At 42.7% G+C, this 12,254-nt stretch overlaps 1 pseudogene; it reads left to right on the top strand.

The window, feature by feature from the left end:
* Window positions 1-2,021: 2,021 nt before the first annotated feature.
* On the top strand, window positions 2,022-2,946 carry LOC146685374 (zinc finger BED domain-containing protein 4-like; annotated as a pseudogene).
* The last annotated feature ends 9,308 nt before the right edge of the window (window positions 2,947-12,254 follow it).

Below are 12,254 nucleotides of genomic sequence, written 5' to 3'. Positions count from 1 at the left end.
GCCTCGATACCACATTTTCTAAAGTACTTGTACTCCTTAAAAGTCCCCCGATACCGGGGACCGATTCCACGCTCTGAGAAATGTCTATGTTTGAGCGGCGTGTAAGGGGTTAATCACAGGCGCAGAGTCCCCGCCCCCAGGCCCCGGCTGCAGCTCACAGCAGGGAGAAGGCGAGGCGAGACATGTCAGCCGTGTGGAACTATTTCAAAGTGAGTGAAGACGACAAAACAAAGGCCGACTGCAAATTGTGCTCAGCAAAATTGTCCAGAGGAGGCTCAAAAGGTAGCGCATTTAACACAAGTGATTTAATCAAGCACCTAAAATCCCAACACGGCAATGAGTACAAAGAGTTTACCCACGCTTCTAAACCAACACAACCCATGCTGCAGCAAACTCTTGCAAGACGAGAGAAAATGTCCAGAGACAATCCACGTGCTGTGAAAATAACACAGACAATTATCGAGTACATTGCATTGAGTGACCAGCCACTCTCGGAGGTAGAAAATGTCGGATTCCTGCATCTCCTCCATGTTCTGGAGCCCAGATATGATGTCCAAGCCGCCGCTACATGACTAACACGGAGCTGCCTAAACTACACGAGTTTAGTGGCTCGTGAAAAAACATATCCACAGCCTACTGGAAGCCTCCTCTGCGTTTAGTTTCACCACAGATATTTGGACAAGCAGTGTTAGCCCCGTGCCACTAATTAGCCTAACCTCCCAGTGGATAGACGAGAGTTTCACGCCACAACGAGCCATATTACATGCAAAACAATTCCGCGGCTCGCACACCAGCCAGGCTATAGTGCATGTGTTTGCGGAAATGCTCCAGACATGGGGTATACCTAAAACATCAGTACATGTTGTGCTTGGTGACAATGCCAAAAACATGATAAAATCCATGAATAACGCAGGGCTCCCAAGTCTGCCGTGTGTCACTGTGATGGATGCATGCAACCACACAACTGAGATACTTAGGTAATATTCATTTGGTCTTTTGTCTGTTTACGTTATGCTCTAAAGTTTCTGTGATCATAAGTTAATTAATTTGATATTTTGAGTTTACCTGTAATGCATGACAGCACTAAGCTATAGCCCAAATGGTGGCATAGACTTTCCTTTGCATTGTTTGTTATTTTATACAGGTATGTTATATTGATTATATTTCTGCTCTTTCTGAGTTACCTGACCTCCGCTCCAGTCCTTCCTGGTTTGGCTGAAAGAGGAGGCTGAGGGTGGAGCTGGTTTAAATGCAGAAGCCAATAAAGTGGAATGGACCATCTATTGTGATCATGCAGGGGGAATGGGGTTCTTCTTGAATGATGGTTATCTGTTATCTCTTTAGTTTTCACCTTTGGTGTATATAATGGTTTATTCATTTGCTATATAACTGGAGCTGTTTCTCAATTGGGTAGGTCAGTTTGTTGAGTTATGTTTTTGTTAAGTGATTTTTGAGTAGCGGTCTGTTAAGTTAACCTCTTTTATGGGCCCACTTGGTTCTTAAAGACTTTATTTTTTGTTATTTTGAATTTTTGTAATCATCTTGTCCTTTTTGGGGGTATAATAAAACCCATTTTTTGAAGTTTACATTTGTGCCTGTGTGTTCCTGGCTGCTTGGTTCATGACAGTCGCGCACAAGTTCACGAGGGCTTATTAGCACAGAGGAGCATAGCTGATGCTATAGCAGTGGGGCGGAAAATAGTTGGGCATTTTAAACACTCCGCCTTAGCCTACTCCCGCCTCGAGGACATTCAGGGACAGCTCAACCAGCCAATAAAGAGACTGCAGCAGGATGTACAGACGTGCTGGAACAGCACGTATTACATGCTCCAGTCCCTCATAGAGCATGTGTCTGAACATGAACTCCCTATCTCACCGCTCACCAATGGGCTCTTATGAAAAAGACTGTTGCCATCCTCGCCCCCTTTGAGGAACTAACTAAAAAAGTGAGCAGCTACGACGCACTAGCCTCTGATGTCGTCCCAGCTGTGACTGTGCTAGTAAGACTTCTAAACAGAGAAACAGACGAGGACCACGGCGTCAAGACAATGAAAGCAACCTTACTGGCAGCTCTCAAGAAGCGCTTCAGTGACGTCGAGACCAACCCACTGTACTTCATCTCCACCATACTTGACCCAAGGTAAAGTCTGTGTGCTATAGGTATTCAATGATAAACTACAGTACTAAATGTAAGATTAATTTCCATCTGAAATATTATATTTTTGTAACTAAAATACACAAATACAAAAGTATGCAATATGTATAATATGAAATACATTTACTACCAGAAAGCCAAATGGCTGGCATTTGTGACAGTGGTTTAGGGGAAACTAAAATCAGTCCTATTTTTCCACATATTAATACATTCATTAATTTTGTTCAGGTATAAAGATTGCTTCTTCCCCAACAACACTCCTCCGGAGGCAAAGCTGCACCTGAAGCAGGAGCTGCAGAACCTCCTGCTAAAGTGTTCCTCAAGGCCCAGGCCAGCACTAGCAGCAGTCTGGACACTGTATTTGAAGAAATCACTAAGGAGCAGCCCCAGGCACCACAGCCGCTGGTAGCAGGTGCTGCCATTGAGCTCGACACATACCTCAGAGAGGCCCCAAGCCCTCGTGAAGACAGTCCCCTGAAGTACTGGGGTGTCAACAAAATCAGGTTCCCCATTTTGGCTAAAATGGCCCGTAAATACCTCTCAGCCCCATGGAGCAGTGTGGAAAGTGACAGGCTTATTAGCTCAGTGTCACACATTATAGATGAAAACAGAACCAGGCTGACTGCTGATAATGCAGAAAAGCTACTGTTACGCCCCAGTCTAGGGGTACAGGAACGCAACATAAGTTTGAAAAGATTGCCCCGCATTGGTCCCCAAAACCATACACAGAGGGAAAACCAATTTCTTAGTGAATGGTGGTTTATACACTGCAAAAATGAAGCTCCGGGGTGAACAAAGGCCAAAATAACAAACAAAACAAGCTAAGTCAGGAGGAGGTGCTATCTAAAACCCTATGTGAAATCAAACATCAAACAAAAGACAAGCGCTACACCTAACTCCCTAATTGAAATAAACAGGAGAAAACAGTGCAAGGAAAACAATAAGGCAGCTCACCCCTTCTGTTCCAGTGCTATTTACAATGAAAACTAATGTACACACTATATACAGAACTCAGAAAGTCACACAAATGTCTCAGGTTTTGGAGGCCAGGGTCAGGTCTGCTGCTGCTGTCAGTGGCTGCCCCGGGACAACTGCTGGTGATGGATTTTGAATGCGACCACATGATCAGCGGACCAATCGGCAGCCGTCAGCTCATCCAATCCGGGGCCTGCCAAGACTTAAAGACACAGACAATAACAGCCACCAAAACAGATTATGGACAGGGCCATAACAGCTACTTTTCTTTAAAAAAAAAAAACCTGCCACTCACTTTTTCTAAATATGCTCCATTAAGTGAGTCGTCTTAGACTTGATGTTAATACCTACCTCAGTTGCACTGACTGTCACAGTTCTATGTTGGTGGTTGTTAGTTTATTCAAATATTGTGCACTAAATAGCAAAGATGTTTATTAATGCCCCTTGTGTTGTCCAAAGCGGCAGAGTTTATAACAAACTGAAAAAAATACTTGAGTTGCGCTGTCACTGTTTACATTTTTTTAATAATTATTTATTCTGTAATATGTTGGATACAACATGCTTTTCATTTTAAATAAATGTTCTTAATTCCAAACTAGTCCCTTGTTTTTTTGTTAAATTATATGACTAAAGCTGTTACCTGTAAATTTAAATCATGTTTTTATTAAGTACTCGGTAACGGTATCGGTGCATCCCTACAAAAAAGATGTCACCTCACCACAGGGGTGTAGTGCAGCCAGAAGGCAATGGAGTAATGCTCCGCCACTTCTTATTTCTGAGGAAATAAAATAGTCAATTAACTCAATTGGTTGCAATTTATTCATCATTTTGATACATACACCCATGCTAGTGGGATTTTTTGGGTGGTCTACTAATATTGCACTAATATATATTACAAGGATGCAGTTAGCTTATTTCAGTAATTACCTCCCAAGAGCAGTAAATATCAGCAGTGTGAAATTACTCAAAAAAGTTTTATATTTTAGATTCTTCAAAATATCCACCCTTTGCTTTGCTTTGGAGATGGAGCTGGACCAGATGGTGGCAAGTAGAGCAGGGCGATATGACCAAAAATATTTATCACGATATACATTTGAAAATTTGCGATAACGATATAACTGACGATATAATTGACACTAGACAAAATACTTTACAACTCCACAATTTTATTAGTGGAAAAAAAAACATCAATGTATTTTCACTTTTCACAAGCAGTTGTTTTTTTTATGTGCATTAAAGTTATATAATATAAAAAATTAACAGTGCAAATGGAAATTCCTTGCTGACAGTTTAACCAAAAGGCATTTCCAGTGGAAATTAGAGCTGGGCGATATGAGATTTTTTCATATCACGATATGTTTTTTTCATTTCAGGCGATAACGATATCTATCACGATATAAGCCAAATAACTATATTTGTAAGATTTAAATGTGCCGTTGCTCACAAGTAAAATGTGAAATAATCAGCAGCATGTTTTGATTTAAATATTTATTTCCCATAATAAGTTCAACAGGGTAGATATACTTAAGGAACATGAGACTTTTTCAGATAAATAAAGGCAAATATTGCAAACTACACAAAAGGCAGCCGCTAAAGCGTTTAAGTTTCAAAATAGAACAAACGAAACAGACTAAATTGTCAATTCCACTTAGAAACAAAATATTAATTCTAAAAATAAATCTTAGTTTGTTTTACAGAAGAACAGACAAAACTGACTAACTTTTGTCAATATCAAATAAACTGAGAACTAAAAGGAAATTCTCAATCTCTCCTTGTTGTATAGCTGAGCTTTTCAAACAGTTTTAACAGTTACTTTAGTCTGACAAAAGCCGAATGACGAATTAGCGCTTCCAGTCAGAGACTGAGGCTACGTCCACACGTACACGGGTATTTTTGAAAACGGAGATTTTCCGTTTTCGTTTTAAAAAATAATCCCGTCCACACATAAAGGCAGAAATGAAGGAAAACGCTGCTATGAACATGCCAAAGCAGCAGGTGGCGCTAGATTCCTAACCGTGCAGAAATGTTGGCCAATCAGAAGTCTAGAAGCCTCGGTGGGAAAAAGTAAACAAAGCTGGGGCATAGAAGCAGAACCGAGTCGTGTGTGTGGAGGGACAGTAACTGTGTGTATATGTAAGCATTTAAACACTGCAGAGAGTAGAATTAACAGTAACAGTATTGTAGAAATTCATTTCACCGAAACAATAACGCGGCGCACAGTGTGACGCATGCACCAGTTTATTGTATTTCCAGACTTGCTTTCGGCACAATTTACAGTGCACGCTACTCTGTTTTTTGTCAGACTTGAAATAGCCGAAATACCTTCACACTACGGAACTTCTATGGCTCTTCCGTTCGACAATCTCTCCGGCGTTGGAACCATCATCTGGTTTTTCTTCGGTCACGCTCGGTTGATTTTTCTAGTCGGCACACTCATTTCCTCCATTACGCGCTGGCTCCATTACCCGCTGGGTGCTTCCCAAACAAACACACGTGCGGCTTGGCACTTGTGCTGTACGTAACAAGTCACGCGACGTGACGCTGCGGCTGTGATTGGTTCGGCTCTGCGTTACTTAATTTGGATTGGCTGACCTTTTTTTTTTTTTTTTTTTAAGAGGACAAGAGCGGCGAGGTCTATCGCGATAGCTTAATTTCTCTATCGAGTAAAAGTTATATCGCGATACATATCGTTATCGTTCTATCGCCCAGCTCTAGTGGCAAGGCAGCTGCAGATGGGTGCAGGATGCTGGACATGTCTGGCTGAGCCTGTAGCTCAGACATGAACAGGTGCAGACGCCTGCCGAACACTAGCCATCCCCACCCGAAAAATTGGTACAGGTGTGGAGCTCTGCTGTACCCTGGCTGGCCTCACCCTAGGAACCGGCATGGGTGCAGGAGCCTGAGGAGTAGGTAAGGGTGCAGGAGAAGGCTGGGTCGCGGCTACCCTGACCCTGGGAGCCAGGACTGGCACAGGTACTGCCTGGACGCCCTCTGTTTCCACCCAGAAAACATACGCGGGTCTGAGGACCAGTGGCGCCTCAGCTGCCCTGGGAACAGGAGTAGCGACCGGAAACAGTTCTTTGAGGTGCTGACAGGGGAGCGACACCAGAAATCTTTAATTTTTGTCAGTTCTCTTAGTTATCATGCTTCTTTCCCTCTCTGGACCCTCTGTCCCCCTTTAACGGGTGGGCCATATATGGGATGACTGCTGTGTTTGGGCACTTGTCAAAGTATAAAAATTACAGGCTATTATTAAAGCTAATTCTCTCAGACCTCTCATTATTTTCCAGCCTCCCCCAATCCCCATTCTGGTTGTTTCCTGCTTCCACCTTTGTGCTCAGACTAGGGCTTTTTACCTTCTTTACAGTTAAACAACTAATCTTCCAGGATGGGCGATTCTCTGCGCTCCTCTCCTCTTCTTGCTTCAACCTTAGGGGTTGACTACCCTTTGGTTCGTTGCATAGATCAGAGGATTATTCTGCCCCAATGTAAAATAAATAATTTTTTAGATTTGACGATGACCACATTTGCACTCAGCTGGAATGAATGGCTGGTTTGGGGTGGCTGTAGATCAGAAGGTAGAGCAAGTCTTCTACTAATCGGAAGGTTGGTGGTGATCGATTCCTGGCTGCTCCATCTGCATGCCAAATATCCTTGGGTAAGATACTAACCTCAAGTTGATGCGAGTATGAATGTTAGATCACTTCTGCATTGAAAGAGTGCTTGTATGAATCGGTGAAGCAGGCATGTCGTATAAAGCACTTTGATGCTCCGGGAGAAGGCAAGGCAAGGCAAGGCAAGGCAAATTTATTTGTATAGCACAATTCAACAACAAGGTGATTCAAAGTGCTTTACAGAGACATTAGAAACAAAAACAAATAAAAAGCATGATTTAAAATTGATTAAAACAAGCAAACAAACAAACTAACTAAACACACACATTTCACACCTGTTCGCGCGATCTGAACCCTTATCGTAAGGGGAGCTACCAGTCCTTTTGTGGACGAGCTACTTTCTATTTTAAATTCCCTGAACTTAAAATACTCTCTAGACCCAGTCTAGACCCAGCTGGGGAGCTACCCAGAGCTCTAAACCCACTTAACAAACAAACAAACAAACAACAGTATATAAAATCAAAACAGATAAAATCAGAACAGTAGATAAAATCAGTAGTTAATGTAAGTTTTGAAATTTAAGCTTAACAAACAAACAAAACAGTATATAAAATCAAAACAGATAAAATCAGAAATAGATAAGATCAGTAGTTAGTGTAAGTTTTGAAATTTAAGTTTAAAAGTGTGGATTTGGTGCTTTATTCAAATGCAGCTGAGAACAGGTGAGTCTTCAACCTGGATTTAAATAAACTGAGTGTTTCAGCTGATCTGAGGCTTTCTGGGAGTTTGTTCCAGATATAAGGAGCATAAAAGCTGAATGCAGCTTCTCCGTGTCTGGTTCTGACTCTGGGAACTGATAAAAGACCGGATCCAGATGACCTGAGGGATCTGGAAGGTTCATACTGGGTCAGGAGGTCACTGATGTATTTTGGTCCTAAACCATTCAGAGCTTTATAGACCAGCATCAGAACTTTAAAGTCTATCCTCTGACGGACAGGCAGCCAGTGTCAAGACCTCAGAGCTGGACTGATGTGGTCCACTTTTTTGGTCTTAGTGAGGACTCGAGCAGCAGAGTTCTGAATGAGCTGTAGTTGTCTGACTGATTTTTTAGGTAGACCTGTAAAGATGCTGTTACAGTAATCAAGCCTACTAAAAATGAATGCATGGACTAGTTTTTCCAGGTCCTGTTGAGACATCAGATATTTTATCCTTGAAATATTCTTGAGGTGATAGTAAGCTGATTTTGTTATTGTCTTAATGTGTTTTTCTAAGTTTAGGTCTGCATCCATCACTACACCCAAATTTCTCGCCTGGTTTGTGGTTTTTAGATGTATAGATTGAAGTTCTCTGGTGACCTGTAATCGTTTTTCTTTGGCGCCAAAGACTATTACTTCAGTTTTGTTTTTGTTTAGTTGGAGAAAATTGTGGCACAACCAGTCATTAATTTCCTCAATGCATTTACCAAGAGCCTGTACAGGGCCTCGGTCTCCTGGTGACATTGTGATATATATTTGTGTGTCATCTGCATAGCTGTGATAGTTTATTTTGTTGTTCTTTATAATCTGTGCCAGTGGGAGCATGTAAATGTTAAACAGAGGGGGTCCCAAGATGGAACCTTGGGGAACTCCACATGTGATACTTGTCTGCTCGGATGTGAAGTTACCTATTGATACAAAGTATTTCCTGTTTTCTAAGTATGTTTTGAACCAGTTTAGTACAGTTCCTGAAAGACCTGTCCAGTTCTCCAGTCGTTTGTGTCACGGGTCTGGGTTCGTTGGACCCAGTATGTGGAGTTTCATGTTTTTGTTATTCCATGTTTGAGGTTATTATGTTTTGGTTTTAGTTTGCATCAGGGATTGTTTTCTTGTTCTCTTGTTGTGTTGATGATGATGATGATTATGATGTTTATTATTTGAGTTTCATGTTTAAGGATTTGTTCTCGGTTGTATCTCACGTTTAGTTTAGTTCAGGTTCCATGTGTCATTCTGTCTGTCTCTCAGTGTCAGGTCTGCGTCTTGGTGTGGTGTTCTCATTTCCTGTTTTATTGTGAAGGTCTGGGTCTCATGTGAGTGTGTTCAGTTTTACCTCTGTCTCGTCTTGTTGATCATTCCCAGCTGTGTCCACCACCTGTGTGTAATTCCCCTGTGTTTCTCTGGGTGTATTTAAGTCATGTCCTCCGTCATTGTAGTTGCTGGTCCGTCTGTGTATTCCACCCTGCCTCATCTGCGTGTTCTCCCTGCAGTCCGCCGTTAGTCTCTTCTGGTCGTTCTCGTTAAGGTTTGTGCTCTGTAGTTTAGTTGATCCCAGTATAGTTTAGTTCCAGCTCCATTTGCCGTTTGTGTTTACTTTCATGTTCAATAAACCACCTTTACACCTTCACGACTGCCTGCACTTGGATCCTCCTTTTTCCTTTTCTACATGGCTGTCGTCCCGTGACAGTACGGACCAGCCAGATATGGATCCAGCGGCATTCACCCCACCCACGGAGCTTCGGGACCTCATCACGAACTCCGCTTCACAAATAATCAACCTGTGGCTAGAGCACGAGGGAGAAGCATTCCTCCACGTTCCGGAAGCCAGACTGCAACAGCTGCTCACGGATTATCCCTGGCTATTGGACTCACTACACCCTCTGGTACAAAACTTCATTCTCCACGAACTTCACCTCCACCCTCCAGCCTCTACCGCTTCCCAACCCAGCCCGGCCCGCCGGAGGTTTTGCCCGGCCCGCCGGAGGTTTTGCCCAGCCCGCCGGAGGTTTTGCCCGGCCCGCCGGAGCAGTCGGCAGGGAGGAAGCGACGTTCGCGTCACCGGCGCGGCACCCCACAGCCGGACTTCAGGATGACAAAACAGTCGGCTGTGGTGGGTGAAACAGACACTCTTTCTGTTCCTTCTGACCCAGATACTAGGTCTATTTCTTCTGGAGCTATTTTTTTGTGTCTCCTCTAAAAATAATAAGGATTTCCCTGTCTCGCCCATGGCCATTGCTCCTAAGTCTACCTTTGTTGAGCAGACTTTTTGTGCTAATGACTATGTTCATGCTGTTGTTCCCATGCCCGGAGTAGCTGAGCCTAGCACTACGAACATAGGGAATTTAAGCATCAGGGAAGCTTTCTTGTCTCCGTCAGTTCCTTCAGGGAAAGTAATAAAATTTTCTGAAACTGGTTTTTCTGGCCATATTGTCCCATCCTCACTTTCACCTCAGTCAGCAGCCCAGCTGCCCTCAGTTCGGCCAGTAGCTCAGTTGCCACCAGTTCAGCAGCCTACCCACTCACTCATTCAGCCACCATCCTCACTGTCTCATTCTAAGCAGGGAACACACTTCACCACAACATCTGTTGGTTCTCTTAAGCTGGCCATGTCTTGTTGATCATTCCCAGCTGTGTCCACCACCTGTGTGTAATTCCCCTGTGTTTCTCTGGGTGTATTTACAGTTTTTACCGAATGCCTAAACACTAACTGTGATTCCTGTAGCACAATCTCTAAAACTATTCAGACTTATAGCAAAACCACTCACTGAGTGTGCAAAACTAAAAGCACAAAAACTGCTTTGCACTCAGTTTGCAATTTTGTAACACACACTTTGCAAGACTGTAGGCACAATTCACTGCACAACACTCAATTTCCAAATTTCCAACACACTCCTAGCAAAAGTATACACATGTATGGCTATCATTAACACTAATTTGCCAACTGTCTGGCACACTTTCACATGTGAAAACTTCCTTAGATAATTCGTTCACTTTGCAATCAGCCTAAGCACTATAATACAGGTAAGCTGTGTGTGCGGAGTACAATGGTGGGAGCAGAAAGAGTGAGAAGTAGAGGAGGCCGAGGAAGAGGACGTGGAGGTGAAGAAGTAGGATGAAGAGGACGACAAGGACAAGGAGGAGCAAGAGGAAGACGAGGAGGGGGGAGAGGAAGCATGTTCACTGCAGACCACGTAACCCATATAGTCATTATGGCGATTGCAAATAATCCTATACTTGGAAATAAACACTTGTGTTTGTTTTGATGTGTTTGAATAAACAGCAGTACTTGAAGTTTGGATCCCTCCATGCTTATGGATCTATGACAGAAGTATGAGCTCAAACTGACATAGCCTACCTTGTGCACAGGGAAGGCAAACGCCAGATGTGTTTTGTATTCATACCATCAGTGTGCAGTTGGCGCATTGTGTGCTTAGTAGATGATGGCTTGTGTGTACTGTTTGATACGGAAACACCATTTTTACAAAGGTGTGAGGGGTTAATCTAGCTGTGTTTGCTTTTGCAAGAGAACTAAAATGTTTGGATAATTGGGTGACAGGTTGTTTTATTTGTGTGTAGTTTTTTGCTAAATTAGCCAATAGTTACATAACATGTGCTTAAGCAATCAGAAAAAACTGTAAGTCATGTCCTCCGTCATTGTAGTTGCTGGTCCGTCTGTGTATTCCACCCTGCCTCATCTGCGTGTTCTCCCTGCAGTCCGCCGTTAGTCTCTTCTGGTCGTTCTCGTTAAGGTTTGTGCTCTGTAGTTTAGTTGATCCCAGTATAGTTTAGTTCCAGCTCCATTTGCCGTTTGTGTTTACTTTCATGTTCAATAAACCACCTTTACACCTTCACGACTGCCTGCACTTGGATCCTCCTTTTTCCTTTTCTACATGGCTCTCCTCACCCGCCGTGACAGTTTGAGTAATATGTTGTGGTCAACTGTATCAAATGCTTCACTGAGATCCAGTAAAACTAAGACTGACATTTTTCCACTGTCTGTATTCAGACATATGTCATTAAACACTTTTGTCAGAGCGGTTTCAGTGCTGTGGTTCTGTCTAAAACCTGACTGGAAGGCATCGTAGCAATTATTCTGTGTTAAGAAGTAATTGAGCTGTTGAGAAACTGCTTTTTCAATGATCTTACTTAAAAATGGGAGATTTGAGATCGGCCTGTAGTTGTTCATTTGTGTCTTGTCAAGATTGTCCTTTTTCAGTATAGGTTTGATTACAGCAGTTTTTAGTGGTTCTGGAAACACACCTGATAATAAAGAAAAGTTGACGATCTGTAACAGGTCTGACTCTAAACTCTTTGAGACCTTTTTGAAAAAAAACATGTTGGCAGGACATCTAAACAGCAAGAGGAGGAGTTCAGTTGACCTAAGATGTCCTCCAGGTCTTTGCTGTTAATCGGGTGAAACTGTTTCATGGTGTTTAAACAGTTTTTTGGTGGACACAGTACATATCCTGGATCTGCTGTTGATGTACCAACTGCTTGTCTAATTTTTTGGATTTTGTCTGTGAAGAATTTGGCAAAGTCATTGCAGGCCATGGTTGAATGAAGTTCAGCTGCCACTGGCACAGGAGGGTTTGTTAGCCTGTCAACTGTAGAAAATAAGACCCGAGCATTATGGCTGTTTTTAGTGATGATGTCAGAGAAGTAGGACCTTCTTGCACTCCTCAGTTGTAAATTATAATTGTGAAGTTTCTCTTTATAAATGTCATAATGAACCTGGAGGTTTGTTTTTCTCCATCTGCGC

The sequence above is a fragment of the Copadichromis virginalis genome, linkage group LG19 (assembly GCF_057382275.1).
Source record: "Copadichromis virginalis isolate Kocher_CV1m ecotype Utaka linkage group LG19, C_Virginalis_male_GT1.1, whole genome shotgun sequence".
Lineage (NCBI taxonomy): Eukaryota > Metazoa > Chordata > Actinopteri > Cichliformes > Cichlidae > Copadichromis > Copadichromis virginalis.
The sequence above is the reverse complement of the archived record's forward strand: the minus strand, read 5'-3'. Positions and strand labels throughout refer to the sequence as shown.